Source organism: Maniola hyperantus, chromosome 11, assembly GCF_902806685.2.
Source record: "Maniola hyperantus chromosome 11, iAphHyp1.2, whole genome shotgun sequence".
Taxonomy (NCBI): Eukaryota; Metazoa; Arthropoda; class Insecta; order Lepidoptera; family Nymphalidae; genus Maniola; species Maniola hyperantus.
Window position 1 is genome coordinate 8,991,581 of NC_048546.1, and position 23,381 is coordinate 9,014,961.

General features: G+C 37.3%; 1 protein-coding gene and 1 non-coding gene across 2 annotated transcripts in view; both read left to right on the plus strand.

Annotated features, from left to right (window-relative positions):
• Positions 1-23,381, plus strand: part of Su(var)3-3 (lysine-specific histone demethylase Su(var)3-3) — a 388,627-nt gene that overhangs the window by 249,644 nt on the left and 115,602 nt on the right. The gene's annotated exons all lie outside the window — the stretch shown is intronic.
• Positions 2,330-2,402, plus strand: TRNAK-CUU (transfer RNA lysine (anticodon CUU)). The gene has a single exon. It is a non-coding gene; the product is annotated as a tRNA-Lys (tRNA).

A 23,381-nucleotide genomic window follows, 5' to 3' on the forward strand; every position in this document is an offset into this window, starting at 1 on the left:
TGGAATACTAATCAGCTTGGCTGTCCTTGGCTATCCCTGTATCTACCACGGACCGCGTGCATTACTACCTAAAGCTCTGAGGCGCAAAGGAATCGAAATCATTAAAAAACTGGCCAAGTGCAAGTCAGACTCGATTACCGAGGGTTCCGTACTGCAGTCGTATTTTTTCGACATTTTGCCCAGCGGTTTAGGCTGTGCGTTGATATTATATGTCAGTCAGTCAGGACTTTGAATTTTATATATATAGATATGTAAAAGGAAAAGGTGAGGGACTGACTGACTGACTGATATATCAATGCACAGCTCAAACTACTGGACGGATTGGGCTGAAATTTGGCATGTGGCTAACATGACGTAGGTAGCCGCTAAGAACGGATTTTTGAAAATTCAAACTCTAAGAGGGTGAAATAGGGGTTTGAAATTTGTGTAGTCCACGCGGACGAAATCGCGAGCATTAGTTATATATATTAGGTATATTGATAATAGATGTAGGTAATCAATATCTTCCAATATAGTAGGTACTACCAACAACCAAGATCTATGTACAATGACTGAAAGTCCCTAAAGACTGAAGGTATCTTCTTAGTCTAAAGCAAACTCAGCTGTAATCATAGCCTAAAGTTTAGAATCGAAATTAGGATATCTAGATTCTAGATGCAAGTCCATTTCCATAGAGCTTCCGGCGTTGGCGAGTTGTTGAAACAATAATAGCAGCTGTAGCAACAGCTAGGTTTTCACCCAGTTTCGCCCGCGCGGCGCGGCGTGCCCGTGGGTTAGCTGCAATTATCGGGATCTAACGGACTGGTTTAATGCACTAGGGACACAAGTTTGCTTGAGAAATAGGTACCTGGCTCTTAGCATGTAATTATGATTTATGTGGTTTTAGCAGACAATATTTTAGCCTAGGCACAGTCACAGTACAGCAGTCAAAATACGTACAGTACGCGGCAGAAAGTAATGTACATCGACCTTTAGAAGGAGATAGCGAATTTGTAGAGCATTGTCTCTGTCCTTGAGACCGACAAAACGTCATATAGGTATGAGTGACAGAGAACATCAAAACACGATCTTAGTGAGGGACCTTATTCTTCTTTTCTTGTTTGGTGGCTTTTTGTAATGTCAGAGTATGGGACCGTGTAAGAATAAGTGGAGTGTGACGTCATAAATTTGACGTGCTTTTTAGTTTAATCTATATGTTAAACTTGAAAAAGAGAGGACATGGATTTGATGTATTTTTGAAGAACCTCTATTTAATAATTACGAAGAAAAAATAATTTTTGACATGGGCACCATTCTTGATGCTCGGTTGATTCCGCATATTTTACGCATATTTGAACTAACCTTTAAAACTTAGTTGGAAGGGAAAGCGGAATATTTGTCGTGTTTAGCTTTTATCGCTTTTCTATCGCAGTTGAAAAATGCTGATGTATTCAGATGTACCTAACGAAACAATCTTGGCTATGCATTTTCTAGCCAAAAGGCAAGTGAATTCATAGCCAAGATGGTATTTCTTAACTGTTTACGAAGGGACATCTTACGAAAAAGGCATGGAGGATTAGCAGTTACATGCCACAGTGTGACCTACTACATGCAGTGAGGGGTATAATAAGCACTAGCCATTACCATTGATTAAAGTGGCATATATTCTAAGTTGAAAAACGAAAAGCTTGAAGAAAGAAAATAATTTGGGTATGATTTTTTAAAATCTTATTAGAAAGTTAAAAAAATCTTTTGAATCAAACTCCATGCGCTACTTTTCAAAAGCCAAAATGCTATAAATAAAAGGTGCCTAGTGATCATGCATCATAACTATACAAGGTAAAATGTAAAATACAAACTTGCCTACGGTAATGTATCACAAAATAGCGCCGAAGTGACCTAACGAGCAAATTACACTGCCCGCGAGTGTTTGCGCACCGCCCCCTCGTTCGACTTCTCTTCGTGGTTGTAACGAAAATGGCCGCTGTTATTCCAAAAGACATGATTCAGATACCTCCCATAGTTTTGTTCTAGACACCAATTTGTTCAAATATTAACTAGCAGATTGAAAAAACTACATGACGTACAAGTTTAGTAACTTAAAGTATGTAAGTATAGCCTGCGACAGGTTGAGAGGGCAATCGGGGTATGAGGCGGGAGACGCCCCGCACGGCCGCACGTCACCTGCCCTCGCCCGCAGTGGGTTAGCCGGGGGCTGTTTTAGGCGTTACCTCCCCGATTGCCATCTCAACCTGTTGCGTACTATACTTGGCTGAACTTGGTTTATTAATATGTAGTACCGTCACATTAGAATATGTTTGGGAATCAATTGGGAGTAGAGAAATTCCAAGCCCGGCTAGCTCAGTCGGTAGAGCATGAGACTCTTAATCTCAGGGTCGTGGGTTCGAGCCCCACGTTGGGCGATTTTTTATTTTTTCCCCTGCTTGTAAATAACTAACGACTGAATTATGTCTTTGTGTATTGAAAGCCTTTTAAGGTTTTTGTTAACGTATTCAATTTTTAAGTTTTTGATGTGTTCTTTATGTTCCCAATTTTAAACCAGGTATAATTTTATTATTATATCAAACGTTTTCTGATACCAGAATCATGCTTGTAGTTAAACTAGCGCATGCCCGCGACTTCGTCCGCGTGGACTACACAAATTTCGAACCCCTATTTTACCCCCTTAGGGATTCAAATTTTCAAAATTGCTGAACGGATGTCTACGTCACCTGTGCGTTGATAGATCAGTCAGTCAGTCAGTCACCTTTTCGTATTATATATTTAGAAGATAAGCATCTGGTTTAAGTGTTTTAGGTATTAGTTCCTTTGTTCCAATCGGAAGGTTTTATCGGCTTGTTTAGACGCAATAACCAATCAAGCAGTTTGCGCAATCGCCTGTACCGTTGAGGGGTCACGGGACGTACGTACACACACGAGTCTTTCCCACGACTCGTAGTCACATACTTGAGTCAGACGTTACTGACGCTGGGTGAGTTCCCATTATGATCCCTTATTCCGAGCCGTTTCTTTTGACGAAACATTGCCTCCGGACCACATAATATGTTTTCACTAAAAAAAGCTGGTTGTGAAATATATTCGGGAAGTATCTTTATATCACTTCAGGAAAAGTAGCATGATCATTAGTTATCGATGGTATTGGTATTGCATATATATAGAGAAAGAGAGTCCGCGAGGGCTCAGAACTTCGTTATTTTATAAAAGCTGAAAGTTTCTCTGCGTATTGTCCCCGACACAGGGAAGAACGATCAGCGACTATGAAGTTTGGATCGTGGTAGCATTGGGAGATAACAGGTAGGTAAAAAATTTGTGAAAAATCTTACGTCAAATTATAAAGTGCAATTTTTTATATTTTCTTCGGAATAAGTCAAAGTCAAATGATTTATTCAAAATAGGTAATAAATTACTCTTATTGATTGTCTGGTATAGTGTTAGATTTGTAAGATAATATAGTGGTGATAATTATAACGCAAACTTAAAACTAAAGCTACGAGGCACGAATAATATTAGAAATCACGTCATGCATGGCAACCTCCTGCCAGACACAATTCATTAAAGTTTCTCGCACTGAAGTTTCGATGAAAATTCAGTTTGTTTAGACAGCACGGCAAGTAGACAGTCCGGTATAGTGGGAACTCGGTCTCGTGTCGTCGGATTTGAGCGGTAAGTTGCCACTGAATGGCTCTCGCGGTAGGTACTTCAAACTCCTCGTAACTGTGAGATTAGTATCAAAATGGTGGAGTTTTTTAGTAATTTTTGCCTTATTTAACACGTACTTTGTATACGAACGTGTAGTTTTACGTGACATAATTTGCTATATCGGTAAAAAATTCGAAAGCTGTATAGTACGTGATAGGTCGAGATGGCAATCGGGGAGCGAATGCCCTGTACACCCGTAAAAACCTAAGAGTCAAAATCTCATTCTATTAGTCGAGTTGTATGCGAATCTGGAAACCCACCACAAAATAACTCTTACCATTATATGATAAACTAGTTACCCGCCTCGGCTTCGCACGGGTAGCTTAGCTTATTACAATTTTCATAGGGATTCATTTCATCTCTAATTTTTTTGAAAATAAACTATAGTTTAGCTATAGCCTATGCTACTCAGGAATAATGTAGCTTTCTACTGGTGAAAGAATTTTAAAATCGATTGTGTAGTTCCAGAGATTATTTTCTGCAAACAAACTTACAAACTTTGCCTCTATAATATTAGTATAGATGAAAGGGGTCACGACCCTCAGCAATGAAGGCGCACAGAAAGGGATGATGACTCATGACTTCAGCCTAGGATGGAAACGCGCTATCCTTTTATGGCGATGATAGGTCTGGTGGCAGTTTTATGAAGGCTCGTACTACTGATCCGGTTTCTACGCTCACCGTATCGAATTACTAAACCTCTTGGCGGTAAATAGTCTCGAGCAAAATCATTCATCAGACTTCGTCTGCGTGAATTTAAGTTTTTAAAATCCCATAGGAACTCTTTGATTTTCTGAGACAAAAATAGCTTATGTTACTCTCCAGGTCATTTTATCCATATCAATGCAAAAAATCTCACAGATTCGTTGCTCCGTTGCGGCGTGATTGAAAGACAAACCAACAAACAAACAAACAAACCAATAAACCAACAAGCAGCAATGAATAAATAAATTAATATTATGAATTATGAACAAACACACTTTCGCATTTATAATATGGGTGGAGTAGTGCATGATGCGCCACGTCTCTGACACTTGCCACTTTCAGGATCCGCGCCTAACAAGATTTCTACGTGAAAGCGATTGTCGAAAACTCTTTGTAGGGTTATCATTAGCTGTACCAAACTCGGAAGTTTCATAAAAATGTATTAAACCATAAAGTCGCACTAACATGTAACAAAATAGGCCAATTATTACAAAAGAGGCATACAAAAAACTAGTTTTCCCATAAAACTTTAGTTTAATCTCCAGGCCATCCGGAACGATCGCCGCATTACCGTTAGGACGGTAGTTCGCAGAACCGTTTGCATTACTTGACTGTACCTACTTAGTATCTCGCGAATTATCCCGATCATATAAGAGTCGTGTCATATTAGCTGAGCGTGAACGTTTCTATATAAAACATTTAATGCAATATAATTAGAATTAACGTGTGGAAAACAAACGTCTCATCAAAGTAACAATTTTGCTATTGGTCTGTTTCTCGATTTACCTATTCCTGCTTGACAACTGAGAATGAAATTCTGTATCCTTCGAGGAATCAGTATAAAATAATTCAATGCTGTAAACGGACAGTCTTATTTAATTTATTTTAATATCTCTACCAAGTACATAGGTATATTTCATTTAATAAACTGTAAAAAGAGGGAATAATCTGTACCTCGTGCATTTCACACTCTATAAACATACCTAAACGTCTGGTTAAATGTTTTAAGGCTCCCAAGTAATATAACCTTGATCACATGGAAGCGATAGCTATTTCTAGTTTCGGCGCTCCGTGTTATTGTAGTACAATGTAGAGCTTAGCAAAAATTAATTAAATATTTGTGGAAAATCAATTTTGTTCGCATAAATGTTATAGAAAAGAAGTAGATAAGTATGACTGATTAAATTTTACGGTTGAATATTTAAGTTTAAGGTTCATTTTAACCAAAACTGAGTGGGTCTCTTATTTAATATACTAGCTGATTCTCACGGCTTCGTTCGCGTGGATATAGGTTTTTTGAAAATCCCGTGGGAACTTTTTAATTGTCGCAGATAAAAAGTAGACTAGATGATCCAGGGTATAATCTATCTCTATTCCAAATTTCAACCAAATCCATCAAATTGTTTTTGCGTGAAAGAGTAATAAACATACACACACGTGTTAGCTTATTGAAGTTAGTTTAATGAATTGGACAATATTTGACTCATCCGATGTCACGCGATCTGTGGCGGGGAGCCATCTTGAATCGATTTGTATAAATACCAGTGTTTGAAGGTTTTTAAGCCAGTCTCGTTCCGACTCGAGACTCAACGACTATTAAATACTTTTGTGTTTAGGTCGATATTTTGATTAAGTGGTTACAATAGCAATTGTGCCCTAATCAAGTTAATATTGCAGTTAGGTTATTATAAAGATTAAATCTCTCAATAAGCCTCTACGCGTTGTGATCTATATTCACGTGCAAGCTTTATATGAGGGAACATTTTAATAACTTTTAAAATTAGTTAAATTTAACCTGCTTTTCTGACTATTGCTTTTAGTTCAGAAGTGGGATCTAACTTACGTTGCCTTGATTTTGCTTTGCCATCTACACAGTTATATTTTTGAAAACGCGAGTAATTTAAAGTAACTAAAATTAAAAATATACCCGCAGATATTTTTTTATAAAGTACCCGCAATTTTCTTATTAAATTTGAACAGTTAGACGCCACCGAGTTTCTTGCTGGTTCTTCTCGCTAGGCCGAGGCAATCCGAACCAGTGGTAGAATCGCTTTATAATCAAGTAATTTAGTACAGTAGATGATGCAGATTTTGTGTACATCGAATGAGAGGTCAAACGTTTATATTTATTGTTGTGTGATTAAAACTGACAGCGGGCAGTTCAAGGAATGTTTTCATGTTTTGATTGATAATGGGCGAACACCCTCTGTTTTAGTTGTTGTGAACATTACGGGGTCACGCAACAAAACAGTTTAGTTGTTGTGAACATGAAGGGGTCACGCAACGGGTAGTCGGTTATTTCACGAGACGTGAAGAGGATCAGGAAAGGCCGACTGTTAGCTTATTGAAGTTAGTTTAATGAATTGGACAATATTTGACTCATCCGATGTCACGCGATCTGTGGCGGGGAGCCATCTTGAATCGATTTGTATAAATACCAGTGTTTGAAGGTTTTTAAGCCAGTCTCGTTCCGACTCGAGACTCAACGACTATTAAATACTTTTGTGTTTAGGTCGATATTTTGATTAAGTGGTTACAATAGCAATTGTGCCCTAATCAAGTTAATATTGCAGTTAGGTTATTATAAAGATTAAATCTCTCAATAAGCCTCTACGCGTTGTGATCTATATTCACGTGCAAGCTTTATATGAGGGAACATTTTAATAACTTTTAAAATTAGTTAAATTTAACCTGCTTTTCTGACTATTGCTTTTACACGCATACATACATACACACAAACTTTCGCCTTTATAATATTAGTGTGATTACTAAGTAAACACTTTTCATTATTTTCATCTCGATGAACTTTGTTTCTATAGTCGTAGTATATTATGTAACTACTCTATAGAGACTTTTGACTTTCATCTTACAATACGAGCTCGTAAAATTATCTTAACTTTTCCTGCATCCTTATTGAAACTTGTGTAGGCTGGCGTATAAATAGCTGAGATAAACTCACTGTGATTCGAATAAAATACCCAGCGGTTTTCAATTACAACTGGCGGTTAAACCAGGTTTCCTTCGCGAAGCTTATTAACTATTAGATTGCGATACTGCTTTATTGTTGATAGTGGAAAGTAAATAATACTTTCTATGAGTCGTAATCTGTAATCAAACACGCATATCTAATTGCGTTTCACTACAGAACATGCGGTTCGTAATATGATCCCGTATTATATAGGCATTTAAACCGTATATATTCAAAGAGGATGAAATAAAGAAATCTCAGCGGAATCAGCAAGCGACTCAATCACTTCACTCGCAGAGAACCTCCCAAAGTAAGCATCATAACAAGCGTAAGATTAAAATGAGATGATAAGAAACGAATCAGAAATCTTGCCGAAAATACGCAGGTACATATTATACGGCGGTAATTTTTACAAGGGATTCCTCGGTTCGATATGGCGGCCAATCATTACCGGGGCGAAGCATGTGCATCTCAGCTCAGCTTTTTGCGAGATCTACGCAGATATCCGCGGACTTAAATATGCGGCGGGGGCTGTAAACGGATCAATGGGCGCACAGGTATTTTGAAATCCATTTCATTTCGCTTTATTTTGCTCTTGATTGAGCGCCGCGCCAACGTGTTAACAACTGGCCCCTTTGGAATCTATTTGCAAGAGCTCATTCTCTATTTTCGAATTACTATGTAAATTTCCCCACAGTCTAGCCACATTGGGGGCAATTTTGTATTTTATTTTTGCTCTCAGAGAAAGGGAAATTGGGTACTGTTTGATTTAGCGCGTAGGATTGAAGCTAGACCGCAATGTTTTGTAGAAAAAAAGAAAATTATTTCTTGCGAATCGGCTTTATAATCAGCTTTGCGCGTGACTGAAATCTTATCTTATGATACTCAGTAAAGGCTGTTTTATGCCAGAGCAATACAGTGCGATATTGACGCATGCCAAAAGGCAGCATACTCCAATAATTTGAAATGTAGTAAAAATCTTAGACTAGACATATCGTCATATTTCAATTCTGCAGTGCTATAGGTATATTGTATTGGCATAAAATAGAATGCCACGTTTACATTAAGTAGTATAATAATATTTGTAGTTGTAGCTTGCCGTATGCATGCTGTTGCTACGGCGTAAAACAACTTTTAATCTCTGAAAAAATAAATTGATTATTATTATTATCCTACATTACCTATCCTACACAACCTTGTACACCTTGTAAAAAGAACACGTCATTTCCTAAGTTAACCCAAATGAGCATTGATTGAATCTGCGAAGGAAAGCTCCATTGAGAACAGCTTAACTACGAAGCTAGAGAGTAACTTATCGATGAAAAGGTACACATTTACAATCTCAAGAGATTTGTTTAATCAAAACACGCACCAGCCGCTACGACGAGCTAAGAGTACAGGCTCTAAGAATTCTTTACATTCTTGACTCTCGAACCTCTGGAGTGCAAACGTACGTCGAGTCGCGATTGTTAAAGAGAGAACAATTCAGGCGATACAAGATAAAAGCAAAGGCGTGAAATAAATTTATTTGTAACTAACAACCAATTGGTATTTAATTGGCGTGTCAGAGGAGCGCTGGCCTCCCCGCTGTTGAGAATGGAAATTATGTTGATTCTTTTGAGATGATTTTGCCTTTTCTCTTTTGTGTTTGTTGTTTGTATTGTGAAAAATAATGTAAATTTTTGGGCGGCGCGTCTAATTTTGTATCAAAACTTTTTGTCTATATTTTGCATAAGAAAACATTGTGGTGAAAGTACTCTACGAGAAAAAAAATCTCTGAAGTACAGTCGTATGATTATATTTTATATAGTTGTATGGTAATCAAAAGTTTCGAGGTCAATTTCGGTAATGACAGTTAAGGATACTTTCCTTTCTAAATTACTGTCGGTTAATTTCTTCTTTACCTGGAAATTGTCAAGAGTGCCTTTTTAAAGAGTGTCAAAGATTTTAATACATAATTCGGCTAAGTTACATTCATTTTACAATATTGTTTCATAACTTGTCACTGATTTATTACATACTTCACAACAGTGGAATGAAATATTTAGACGATCACGCAAAGGTTAGCGTGTGAGCCTCTTCAGCGTTTGGCTCTTGTAGTACTTGAGCTCCATTTAATAACATCACCACAAACTAGTTTTTGGTCTGCGGCTATGCCTGTATAATTTTACTCAAGGTGTACTCTCGTATGTAAGTGACAAAGCACTGGCCAAGCTTACGCAAGGACACAGGTTCAAATTGTGAGATAGATAATATTATCTTTGCCATGGCTCACTACAGAGCACGGGTCTCCTCTCAGAGTGAGAAGGATTTGGCCACAGTTGTCCACGCTGGCCAAGTAAAACGTACATAACTCCAAAAAGTTAGAGGTGCGTGACCGAGATCGAACCCCCGACGTCCGATTAGGACGTCCTAACCACTAGTGTGTCACAACTGCATGAGATAGATACAACAACCGAATTTAATTCTACAGTACATCAATAAATTGCACGGCACTTCCATTTACTCATTGCTAAGCTTTGAAAGAACTAGGTATATTGTGCTGTGGCTAATTCTTTTGTACACAATCTCTAAATTAAATGGACAGGTCTAATTAATCCAGAGCTATCCTTTGCCATAGGGAGCATTATGAAAGGGATAGCAATACATTTGACTGTGGTAGTGTAGAATGGTGTAACTAGAAAATTTGGTTTTTCTATATAAGTCATGAAACATTTTAAGTAGAATAGCACTTTGGCTCAATTCAGGTATCTTTTGATACTAAGAAGCTCTTTATCATTGCAATCTTAGACTACTTGCTATCACCATATCAAAATCGATGCAATCCTTTTTTAACTTAAATAATTCTTTAAAACAACGCAAGACCGTCGTGTGAGAAAGTCCCTACAAGAAACCTATGTCAAGCAGTGGACGTCTGTTGATTGACGTACGATGATGATGATGATGATGATAATCAACCTGACTCCCATCAATCTGACTTCTAGACACTAAAAGCCAGCTACAATATACAAACAGCACAGAACAATTTTGTAATCCCTAGTGATAGAATCACGTGTGGTGGTGCGCCCTTCAACAATTGATATACGGTCTTCTTAATCACGGCCTCGTTCGTACAAGATTTATTTCACACCTGTTGCGCCAATTATTTACCTTCGGAAGTCTTTCTTGGTTTTATTAATGAGGCAGATTATACAAACCGCGACGATGTCCGTCGTTTGCATAAGTATTAGGGGACCGAAATTTTCCCCGACCAAAACGTCTTTGGACTTTCAATTCACAAACTTTTGGGAGTTTCAAAATTGGCCCTTTGATGAAACCCTACGAAGGCGACTACATTTCTCACGAGAATTCCTAACTACATGGAAACATTGGAGTTCATATTTTAGTATTAATCAAGATATCGTAAATCTAATAAATGTTCTTAATGAATGTGATAGATGGAAATGTAATTTAAATATGATTTATTGGTTATCTCCTAAATGCCTGCTGCGTTTGTGAGGTGTAAAAGTGTGTGATCTTGTAATTCAACAGGTTTTCGAGACATGTTTGTATAGAACTGTCGTCATTAAACTTTAAATGACATCACGTCATGTAGTGTAATTTTTAAGTACCGTAGCGAGCGACAGTAACTTCCGGCAACTTAAAGATCAGTTGCTGTAAAGATAAAGTAGAATAAGATGACACATCCAATATTAATGTATATATCCACGATTATTCTATAACAAACTGTGAGTTAATGTGAATCTAACGCCACGTCATTAGTTATTCTAATCTGTAATTCAAGTGGATACCTACTTCTTAATAATAATTATTAAGTTGGGTAGAGAATGTAGTTTGCCGGGATTTCCATAATTATCACGTTAAATTATTCTCAGTGCTAAAATAAATAATACGTATCTGCCAATTAGAAATGTCACGAAACTGTCAGTAAATAAATTCGCCCACCACGTCCAGCTTTAATAAACATAATTTGTGATGAATAAAATATTGGAACGTTTTAATAATAAATTATACACTGCGTGTTTTTTGCAAGCTAACGTCAGTGGCAATTATATGTCCTACAATTATATTCCAGTAGGCAATATCATATGAATCAAGCACATGTACCTTAGCACCGGTCTGAGCTGTAATTTAGGTTGGGCGCAAACGTAGCAATTTGTTGACACTTAAGTACTATTACATATTCTGTGACTTTAGTGTGAACAGCTCTTTAGTTCTAGCATCTTCATTGCTTGCTTACTTGTTAATAACCAAGTAGTTTATCAGGTTTTGCTTGAAAATTAAAACTAGTAATATTGCTGTTCAGGTTAAAATTATAACGTGCTCTGCCGCAGCTATGAATTTGACAAAATATTTGCACCATTGCTTGGATGGGTACGGGTGCAGCACTATCTAGCACAAAATAGCACAAGTACATACAATGTCACAGTTCTTTCAGGCGTGCACGGACTCGGTCTAAGATAAATTAACTCTAACCTGAAAGAGTAGAAACGCTAGTCGATACACCTTCGTTGAAAGGATTTTATTTGTTCGAGGCCAAAACCTCTCACATCATAATCTAACCATAACTAAGTTTTTAGAATTGAGTCCTATATAAAGGTACCTATGTGATTTTAGAATAAATTCAGCTTTATGCAACTCGTGTCAATTGGTAGTGTTGGCATATTGAAAGCAACCGGTATGTTGACGAACAAGCTTGTAGTTGTTCGGTGGAATAATTAAATATAGCTGCTATTTTTTATTTACGTTCGCAGTAAGCGCGAAACCGGCCATTAAAGTATCAAGTTCCCGATGAGGTTAACTCGATGATTGGAACTGTCTTAGTCTATGTCGGCACCTGCTGTTAAAATAAAATGTTGAAGATCGCACCTTCGCGTAAATATACTGCTCGTTCTTTGTTATTCAGTTTGGTGCTTGTTTATTATTGCTGTCTTATAGACGTGATTGTTTTTAACGTTCTCTTAAAACTAATTTGACTCTAACTAAATAACATTTAAAAATATTTAGGCATCACTGTTAAAGGTCAAACTAGACTTCATACATCAAAGGATATCTATAAATTTTGAATCAATACCTATATTATAAATGCGAAAGTGTGTTGGTTTGTGTGTTTCTTCAATCACATCGCAACGGAGTAATAGATCGACGAGCTGTTTGCATTGGTATAGATAAAAGACCCTTTTATCCCCAAATTACAAAGGGTTCCCACGGGACTTTTAAAAACCTAAATCCACGCGAAAGACGTCGTGGGCATCAGCTAGTGATAAATAAAGAGTAAGGTGCAGTTTTGTCTTATTTAATTTTACAAAGCTGATTTGAATTACTTCTTCTTAATGTAAACCAATCGCATATTTAGCGTGCTGCTTACGACCCAATTTTTTGTGCCGTTATGTAGACCCCGCCTACCAATTTAAGAACGGCGAGGAAAAAAATTTACTCCCCATGGAAAAATAACGGCCAATTTCCTTTAAAAGCCTTTTTAGTGTTCGGTCGTAGGTCCTGGGCCTTAAGGCTTAATTCGAAGGGAAATTCGCCGAGTCTTGATATTTCGGATCATTATCGCCGGCTGCAAGTGAGCCGTGTGATTTTTAATTTCGACTCCAGGCTTCGTACTTGGTGGGTTTTGCTTCGACAGTTTATTGGTTTCGAAGATTCTGTCAAACGATAATTAAGTAGGTGCTACATACTTATGTTTAAAATTAAATAAATTACATATGTAATACCTAATGTGTAATACCTATCAAGTGAAGTGTAATTGAAGCGCTCTTCATAAACGGAGCATGATTCCTATTGGAATCTTAACTAATCAAACGCAATAAAATTATGTAGACACGTTGTACAAATTAGTGTCTGGTTAATGTGGTTTCAAAGTTACATGGGCTACATCAAATCTTTGCGCCCGTGTGATTTTGCAACTACATATTTTTATGAAAATTTCACGAAATACAGACAGAGAGAGGTTTGGTAGTCTACAAAATAGGAATCAAACTAGTTTGAATGGTTAGTGTACCGAATATTCTACCGCGCGCCGTAAGATCTGGAGAAGGCGCAAAAGTTACCAAAGCTGCAACAGAAGCATTTTTAGTAATGAAAATGAGAATGATTTCTACATCAGTAGATATCTGGGGCGCCGCTAAAATGCGTGAGCAAAGACCAGGTCAACGCTTCATCAGAATTTTTGGTGTGCGCCTGATGTAGCTGAGTCTTGCTGCTAAAGTCACTCAATTTTGAAATTGAAAAATACATTGCATGCGCCTCTTGCGCGGCTCTACCGAATCTTATATTGTCATGATTTGTTATCATAAATTCATAATGGTAGGCATCGACCTAATAAATACTCATGCTAGATTTAATAATGACATAGTAGGTAGATAATCGTTTGTAGGCACACTTTGTTATTGCGTTTAATAAATCTCAATCGGAAGTAACCGTTTATTAAAAGGTTAAAATGTAGATATCGGACTGGTGATAATTGCTAGGTGTCGAAAGCCACTCGACGTTGTTAGCACCTTTGGCAGTATGTTTGACTGCTTAATTTGCTTATCCTGTTTGCAATAACGAGGTTATGTTGGTACAAACACTTAAGTTTACTGAATAAAGACAGGTGCTGGTTTATTTGTTTTGTGATAATGTTGGAGCGATATCAATGTGAACTAAAGTCAAAGTCAAAATAGCCACCCTTGTATAGTTAGCGACAAGTCGAGATTGCAATCGGGGTATGAGGCGGGGGGACGCCCCGCACATCTGCACGTTACCCGTGATATTTCGCACCGGGCTAGCGCAGTGGCTGTGCGGGTGTGCGGGATAGCACATATCCATGGGATTATTGAACATATCAATGGTAATATTCCTAGCTGTGAATTCACTGTATAGTGTGCTTAACCTAGGTATGAGGTAATGATGACGGAGATTTGTTCCGTAGATTCAGTGAACAAAAAGTGAAGTAGGATACCGCGTTTTAGTTTGCTTTAAGTCGTAACTGCTTAGCCTGAGCTGAGGCTGATCATATGGATACGAAGCTGCACGATACTTAAGTGTATAATGTACCTATAATTAATTTTCTTTGCCAGGTTACCGCCATTCACTCTCACACAATAGTAATGCACCTATACTAATTTGCGTTAAATCTTCTTTCCTCTTCTATTGACTCCTAGACGCTACTCGGGTCAATGGTCCTACCATGGAGTATAGACAGCCCATCAGATCTCCCATTCCTATTACTCACACTATTACAAAGGCGGACAGTCGGCCGTGATTTATCTGCCTGCATCGCGACCTGCGAACAGCTCGTTATTGCCCGCTCGTTATTTATAATTTATTTTTAACGGTCACCGATTTGTAGCGTGCTATATCTGCCGCTAAGAAAGTTGAAAAAAATTAATTTTACATCTCATTATTAGGCCGGTTTCAAACAAATGGTAAATAACTATTTACAATTTAAATTAATGTTATTAATACTAAATTAAATCTGCCCTTTCATGATGAAAGTTATAAGTAATTGACTGAATTTATGGTATTAATTAATAATGCTTTTAAACCACTAAACTGTCAGGTTATTGGGTTATTGCGATCGTCCACACTAAACTCTATTTTTTTGATATAGGTACCTGTACCTACTTTCTATAATATTACCTAGATACCCGATCGGAGTTTACCACCTATTTGACAAAGTTGCAGTTAGTACATAGCTAGATGCATTTGACCATTCAAAAGTACTTGTAAACGTTTAAGTGAATAAAAATATTTATATTCTATTCTACGATACGGCGATTTTATTGCTACTCTTTGAATTTGACTTTTAGGCTTCATAGTTAATTTATGTAGTTATACTTAAGTTCTTAGTGACAAACGTATCACCGCATAGCTCAAACTCAAACTGCGGTGTCTAGAAACTTGAGATTCTGCATGTATTTAGTATTACATTTAAAGTTTTCTTGATAATGGAGAACGCCACCATAAATAGATTTTCAAAAATTCCATTTAAGTGAAACCGCAGCGGGGCAGCTAGTTTACGACCAAATATGCTGCTGACAGATAGGTAATAAATTACAAGTGATCAACTGATTAATTCAACATTAATGCAAATTGTAACATAAAGCCCGCTTTATCTCGAAATCAAATCCAATTAAAACTAGGCAAGCACACGTCGGACACGATAATGTTCGTATATTACCAAGTTTACAAGTCTCAAGCACGGATAGCAGCACGGGTAGATATTGGATGAGCTTGATTTATGTGCGCCAACAACATTAAATTACATCTAGATCGAACATCGCTATAAATTTCTGGTCGCACTGTAAATCTGCCGTGTGTATCGTCGGTCAAATCATGTAGCCAAACTATATCATTCATTGACATCGCCCGCGGTCGAACTGATGTGTAGCGTGTGTGCAGTGCTTATATGGAAATCTATAACTGTTTATTCATTTTCATATTCCATGCAAAAGCCAAACTTCACCCAAAACAAGCAGAGAACAGACTGTTTTCATAACAGTTAGGTTTGAGGGTTTAATATCAAAAGTTTGGAAGTTAGTTCTGTTCGGTTAAGTTTAACAAACTCCACAGGTCTGCAGTTACACGCAAAAGCTTTCTATGAAATAATAATAGTTGTAATATGTCAGCGCTGCAAAATTAGAAATCCATTTTCGTCGTAGAAAGTCTTATCATCATTTCTACAGACAAAAGTCTTACTTTGTAGTAAATCTTAGGTAGCTGCCGTACACCTATAGAATACTAACAGCTAAGTATTATACTATCCTGAAAGCGTATTATTGCATAATATTGAAGTTACTACAATAGACCTATGTCTAGCAGATGGACGTCCGTCGATTGATGATGAAGATTATCACTATCATGTTCCTATCTATTTCTCTTTCTGCAATTTTTTAAAGATTCAACTGCTGAACACGGTATAGCTTTTCTTCCGTCTGACTATTACTTCTTAGGCTACTTTTTATTGCTAAAAAAATATCCCACGGGAAAACAGAGAAAATTAGGTATTCCATTGGAATGAAATAACCGTTTACAGCTAGTTGTAGGCTGAGAATATTTGACTTGAGGTTTTGGAGAAACCTTTGTCTCCACTTCATATTTGCGCTTGGCTAATTCATTTACTCAATGTCATGTAGCTTTTGCAAATATTGAATAGATAATAATCTTCCAAGAGACATGTCCCAAGCCGGAAACGCCGCCATTACAATCTCATGCCGCAAATGTCCTGCGCAGTTATGACAATGTTTGACAACTCAGGAATGTATGTTACATGGCTTCACGTAGTTGAAGAGTCTATGATATCTTACGAATATAAATAACTAGATGATGCCCGCGACTTCGTCCGCGTGGTTTTCAGTTTTTGAAAATCCCGTGGGAACTCTTTGGTTTTCCAGGATAAAGAGGAGCCTGTGTCCTTCCCCGGGATGCAAGCTATCTCTGTACCAAATTTCATCAAAATCGGTTGAACGGATGGGACGTGTAAAGCTACAGCGGACAGACAGACAGACAGACACACTTTCGCATTTATAATATTAAGTATGGATTTAGGGAAGAGTGTTCCAAAGAGGAAAGTTATCTTGTCAGCCTCTCTGGCGAAACAATGTGTCTCAGAAGACGAAGATTCCGGTTTTATTCCCCATTGGGTTATATTAATAATTGTGTCAGGTTTGGTCTGAAGAAGGACGAGGCGACATATATACCTACTGCCTTACTGGGAAAGCTTCAACACCGAGCGATTTAGCGTTCCGGTAAAAAGTAAACCGCATAGAAACTTATTTGTGGTAAACACAAATAATTGTATAGGTGTACTTCTTAGCAGCTAGTGCGTTTTCCTTCATCATCGTGCATCAGTCAAAAGATAACTTGGCATCAGTACCCTTATTATAAATGCGAAAGTGTGTTTGTTTGTTGGTTTGTCCTTCAATCACGTCGCAACGGAGAAACGGATCGACGTAATTTTTTACATGGGTATAGTTAAAGACCTGGAGAGTGACATAGGCTACTCTTTAATCTTTATCCCGGGAAATTAAAGCGTTCCCACGGGATTTTTAAAAACCTAAATCCACGCGTACGAAGTCGCGGGCATCAACTAGTATAGAATAAAAATATCCTCAGTTCAAGCAGTTGAAAAACTAATAAGTTGTAAGGTGTACATAAATTTTCTGCTCATATGGAGCGCTACATATTATGATGCTGACTATGAAAGAGCAGCTTAGGTATTTCATAATACTTAGTACCGTTGACATTTCCGCAGCGAAGTCTATCCGTTGCAGGTTCATTATGGGCTAGTTATGATTCCGTATTTGAAGTAATAATTTCATAGTAATAACGGTCCAACAATTAAAAAGGCTCACTTTACCTAATTGGATGATTATAACGATTTATAAAGATAAACTTAATATGGAAAACATCCGGTCTATTACTGTATCTCCTCACGTACAATGTTTTCTTTATGAGGACATTATTTTTTTTTTGCTTTCCTATAATTATTTACCTACTAGCTGACTTATTTAGTGCTGAGCACGGATCTCCTCTCAGAATGAGAAGGGTTTTGGCTATAGGTAGTCATAGGTAGTATTACATATGTCGCTGGATTTATCAGGTTTGTTCTTAGCCTACTAACCTTCCTATATTTTGACCTACCTATAAAAAGACTGATAGTAAGTATCAGCTGTCTTTTTTGTTCTTTATTTGGACGAACTAGCTAAATGAGCCAACCTACCTTTTTTCATTGTTTTAGAAGCCTTAAAAATGATTTATTGTTATTTATTTATTATAAAAATAGCGCCATTTCGATTGGGAATAATGTTTCAATAACAATTCGTCAGCAGAGAAATTCTTTTCCTTTAATAAAAGCCGACTTACAAGATGTATCATTCAACCTGGAATTTTATTTTCGCACCAAAGAAACCCTTTCTTGTTTTTTGTTTACGCGCTTTCTTTAGTAAGCTCAATACAACGGAAGCCATGCAATGAATTTTAACAAGTAAATAATACATCTTACGTTACACCATATAAAACATAATATAGCAATATTTTGTGCGTATCGTCCCTCAGTTTTTATAGAATACCTATAAAAACTGAGAATTTACTGCCGGCTTCTGCTCGATACAGATTCGATAAAGTGCAATAGACACTAAAATAAAAATAGGAAAGACGAGACGATTCAAAAGACCATACTATAGCAGTTTGTAGGAACCTACCGATTAGATGGCCAGACGACGTCAAGTATGCGTCGTAGGGAGCTGCTGGATCCAGGCGGCGAAAGATCGCGTTGAGTGGAAGTCTTTACCAGAGACGTTTGACCAGCAATGGACGTCTATGAGTAGACGACGATAACACTCTATAGAAAACGAAAAAGGAAAGCATTTCTACTCGTAGATAAGGAAGATCGTAGAGTATAACAAAAAGTATTTCTAGTATAGAAAATTATCTTTGTCAAATCATATCAGCAGATGATGTTGATTCATTTGATCGTAGGAAAAACTTATACATGCTGGTATTTGAATGAATAGCAGCTGACCAAAATAAAAGCTTGTTACTAATACTTTCATTTTGATCCTTGAATTTATCTGTTTATTCACCTCAACCAGTAATTGTTCTAGCATGGACATAATAGGTGTGCTTAGCCCGCTAAGAATAGCTGATCGCATAGTTTTTGCGTCCATTCTGTATCATTCGTGAACTGACGAACATATAAAGGTTTGGACAGACACAGCGACGAGTGATAGCAGCGGCATGGCATAATGCCACTCAAAGTGAAAGCGTGTACCTATGTCTATACATTGCGAAATTCGACGCCCAATTACCTGATCTTAATATAAGATTTTACATCACACCAACATTGGTAGAATTCCAGTGTCAAAACATCAAGCGGAAACTAAATCAAAATTTACTCACGGTACTGAATTTTTGATTTTAATTTAAGGACTTTTAGGTTCATTTTACTCTGACGTTATTGTGTTTAGAAGCTCGAATTCTGTCAACGCTGATTAGATGCAAAACCACTCTGAACGGCTTTATTTACAGTTACTATACATACAATTTCTTGAAGCTGCGTTAAACACTTTTCTTCGCCACACGTTCGCGACGCGATGCATCACACGTTTTGTTTGCCCAAGCCTTGGCCGAGCTATAAAGTGTACGAGGATGTTTTCCATATTTGTGGTATCAACCGGTGCTGACAACCACTTTTACTGCCAAGAATAATTATAGATCACAACGGGCGCGTGAGACTGCGATCCCGATGTTTTTATATCTACCTTGACTTTGACATTGTAGCAAGAGAGTTGGTGGAAGATTTTGAGGAGGTTCTTGATAAAAACTTCAGTAGGTCGATTTCGTAAAACCTGCATCTATCACTATTACAATCGCAATTGTTCTGATTGGCTGATTTTAAGGTAGGTATTCTTGTTGTAGCCTACAGTAAGCAAGCATCAACCAATCGGAGATGATTGCGATCGTGACATTGTAGCTGTCATTTTACCGCAATTGAGCAGCAGTAGAATCATCTGCCTATTATAATAGTCTTCCGATGATGTAGTCGTCGGCTGTGGCCAACGGTTTCTAGGACTTGCCTGTTAACTTATTGAAAGATTTAAGAACGATACGTGTCCGATGAAAGATCGTCATACTAGCACACCTTGGGTTTATTAGTCATCCGAGTTATGTGCCCGCACATTATCAGCAATGCATTTGGTTCAGCTATATCGATTTTTCTATGGTTCTTTTTTCCGATTTATCCGTAGATACTTCGAGCATGGCCCTCTCCGTTACTGACTGACTGAGCTTCATTAAGCATTTAGAGGTTGAGACAAATTATTTCTATAGCAAAATTAGCTCAAGTACCTTTTCAATATTTCCAATCAGCTCTTAATCTAGTAGGTCCGTATTTTCATGGGAGCTTTGACGTTTTGTTTATTACTTTATTTCACCTGCTCGCTGAATTGATGTCGTGGGAACACTTGCATATTCAGTTAGTTCTATGAATGAAAAATGTAACAATCATTACGAATGTAAATCAATCAGTAATCACCAATTAAATACACCAAGTAAAAACCTATACATGTGCTTCTTAGACCGTAGTTACTTTAATAACGCACTCGCATTTCCAGCATCTTTCTAATACAATGCCTGATTTCTATTGAAATAAAGAACAGCAACTTGACATCAGTCAAGCGATCTAATGTAGCATTGGAATACAGCCTTTTGGGTTGACTAATGCTGGGATGGAATTAATGGATCACTGGACTGGAATGAAATATGAAAGGGCACTGATAAATAGTGAATGCAAGAGACATAATATGTCCAACAGTGGACGTCCACCGGTGGCACGGATGACGTTGACGAAACTCACAGGAAGGAATAAATGACTCCCTTGCAACTGACTCCCTTGAAAAAGGACCTCGGATGGGTTCGAAACTAGTCGGGCTAACGTCAACTATACAGACAGATATTATACATATTATATTATGAGGTAAAACGTCTATAAATCGTGTATCCTTTATCTTGATTAGTTGTAAAATCACTGAAAGTTTAAAAATAAGGAAATAAGCATAGAACATAAATTTTGTTTCAACTAAGTAAAGTATGAAAAGTGTGAGTACCTAGCTACTAGAAAAATTAGATTCTGTGTACCTATTTATATTTTTCCAGTTAATAAAAAGCTTATTTATTTATTTATTATTATTATGAAGGTATAAATATACAAAATACATTATAATTATAATTAAGAAAAAATACAAAACTATATTTGAGTAAAAATATGTGATGTTTTACCCATTATAAACTCTCCATAAATGGAACACAGCATGCCATGTGGTTATAGCCTTATCTGAGCAAAATGGTTTTTGCTAAGTGCCATTTCGATAATAACACCCGGTCAAAGTTATACTGAATGCATAAATGGCTTAACTAGTTTTTGTTCCACTAACTACTGTTGGTGTTGGTATACTCAGTCGCCTTGAGAGCGTAATTTGTTTATTTATATTGCTGTACCTACAACTTGAGCCAAGTAAAAACTAATAATTAATTCTCATACTTAATAGGTAGTTAATAAACACATTTTGATTACCTCTCATTTTGAGTATCAGCAAGCGCAGCGTGGGACGACCTCCAACGTGCTGGACTGATGAGTGACAACAAATGACAAGCGACAAGCGGCTACTGAGCCATGGAAAATCATTAATTACTATTATTAGATTAGCCTGAACGGTGAACTTTTCTGCGCCTCTGTATTTGAAAAAAAACAAAGCACTTTGGAAAGACAAACGCATTTAAACATTACTTAAAATGCTATTTTTTTTTGTTAAGATTAGATATCACATACTTAATACGAGTGGAATTGAGTGTAATTATACGAGTGGAAAACATGCGGTCGGTATTAAATGAGATTTCAAATTAAGTTACGCGATATCAAGTTGCAAAAACCTTGCAAAAATATTATCGAGTTCAACCTACCAATTTTTATTTTTCTCGGTAAGAGATAGATCGCTTAAGCGATTTTACGGGAAATTAATTTTGGCAGTGAGCGACAGGGCGCGGTCCCGTGCGATGATTTGTTGCGAGTCGAACGTGCTCGCTACACATCCAGATTATGACGTGCAAGATTGGCTCAAAAGTGCTAGCTATACGGGCTATAAAAATTGCATTTTCTCTAAAACTTGCTAACGACTATAGCCTGTCAAAAAATATTTATTTTATCCTAGGACACTTAGTTTGCACAATGTAATTCATTGTACTCAGTACAGAATATTCATGACCCTTTCACTAGTTTCAACACGCGGGCGGGATTAATAAAAATACATTTCAGAACATCGACGTATTCTTGAGGGCACGCTCCCTTGATTTAATTCTACCACAAAGTAATTTCAGGAGGACTACAATTGCAACTTATTCATTTATTGATTGTTTAATACACTAAATTGGTACGATGCAATCTCAAGACAGCTTAAAGGTGGCTAATTGGCAACGCTTCAAATACAATTTTTTAAAAATGCAGGGCAGGTAGCCCGTTTACACCCGTCTAGTACTAAAATTCCAGTTCCTCGCATTCTTTCGCATATTCCTGGTAATCATTGCTTGGTAGAGTTTTCACCAAATCAAATCTGACTCGCAAATAAAACGCAATGTACCTACTCGTACATAAATCGTAAAAAAGGTTAATGTTTATTTGAATTTAGGTAATAAAGTCCACTCATAAACATTCACCTGGGTGGTATGCCCATAAAGCCCAAAAAATATTAAATTATATGGCTGAAAAAATGTCTGTACGCAGATTATTATCTTTGGTGACTATGATACACGTCTTTTTTACTTCAAAGTCAATTGCGAAGAGCACTGATACAATCATCATATCATCATCAATCTATCACCGTCACTGAGCAATGGGTCTCCTCTCAGAATGAAAAGACTTTGGCCATAGTCTATCATGCTGGCCAATTGCGGATTGGCATACTTCACACACTTTTGAGAACATTGTAGATAACTCTCAGGCATGCAGATTTGTTGTTCAATGTTTTCCTTCACCGATAAAGTGATTATATTTTAATTGCTTGAAACGCTCCGAAAAATTAGAAGTGTGTTCCCAGGATCGAACCCCCGACCTCTCGAGTAGGAGGCGAGCGCGGGCGTCTTAAATCACTAAATTACCACAGCTCTTACGAGTACTTACTACGAGTAAATTGCGAAAACCACTGAGATACTATCATATAATAACTCTATCTAAAATCTCAATGTAGTTGTCTGTATATCAGTAAAGATAACATAATACATCGGTATGCGCAGACGCATCTCACTAGTAGTTATTCCTCTGCAATTAATCGAGTGAAATGCGATACTCGCCTCCGGTCTGTCGTCGGACGCGTAATGCACCGTGATTTACGTTCTACCAACACGCCGTTTATCTTATTACCACGTTCAATAACTTTATCATCGGATTCAAAAATAGCGGCAAAAATGCCATACGAAAATGGTCTTTATGGTTAACATCATATGAGTATACCTACAGGCATGTGTT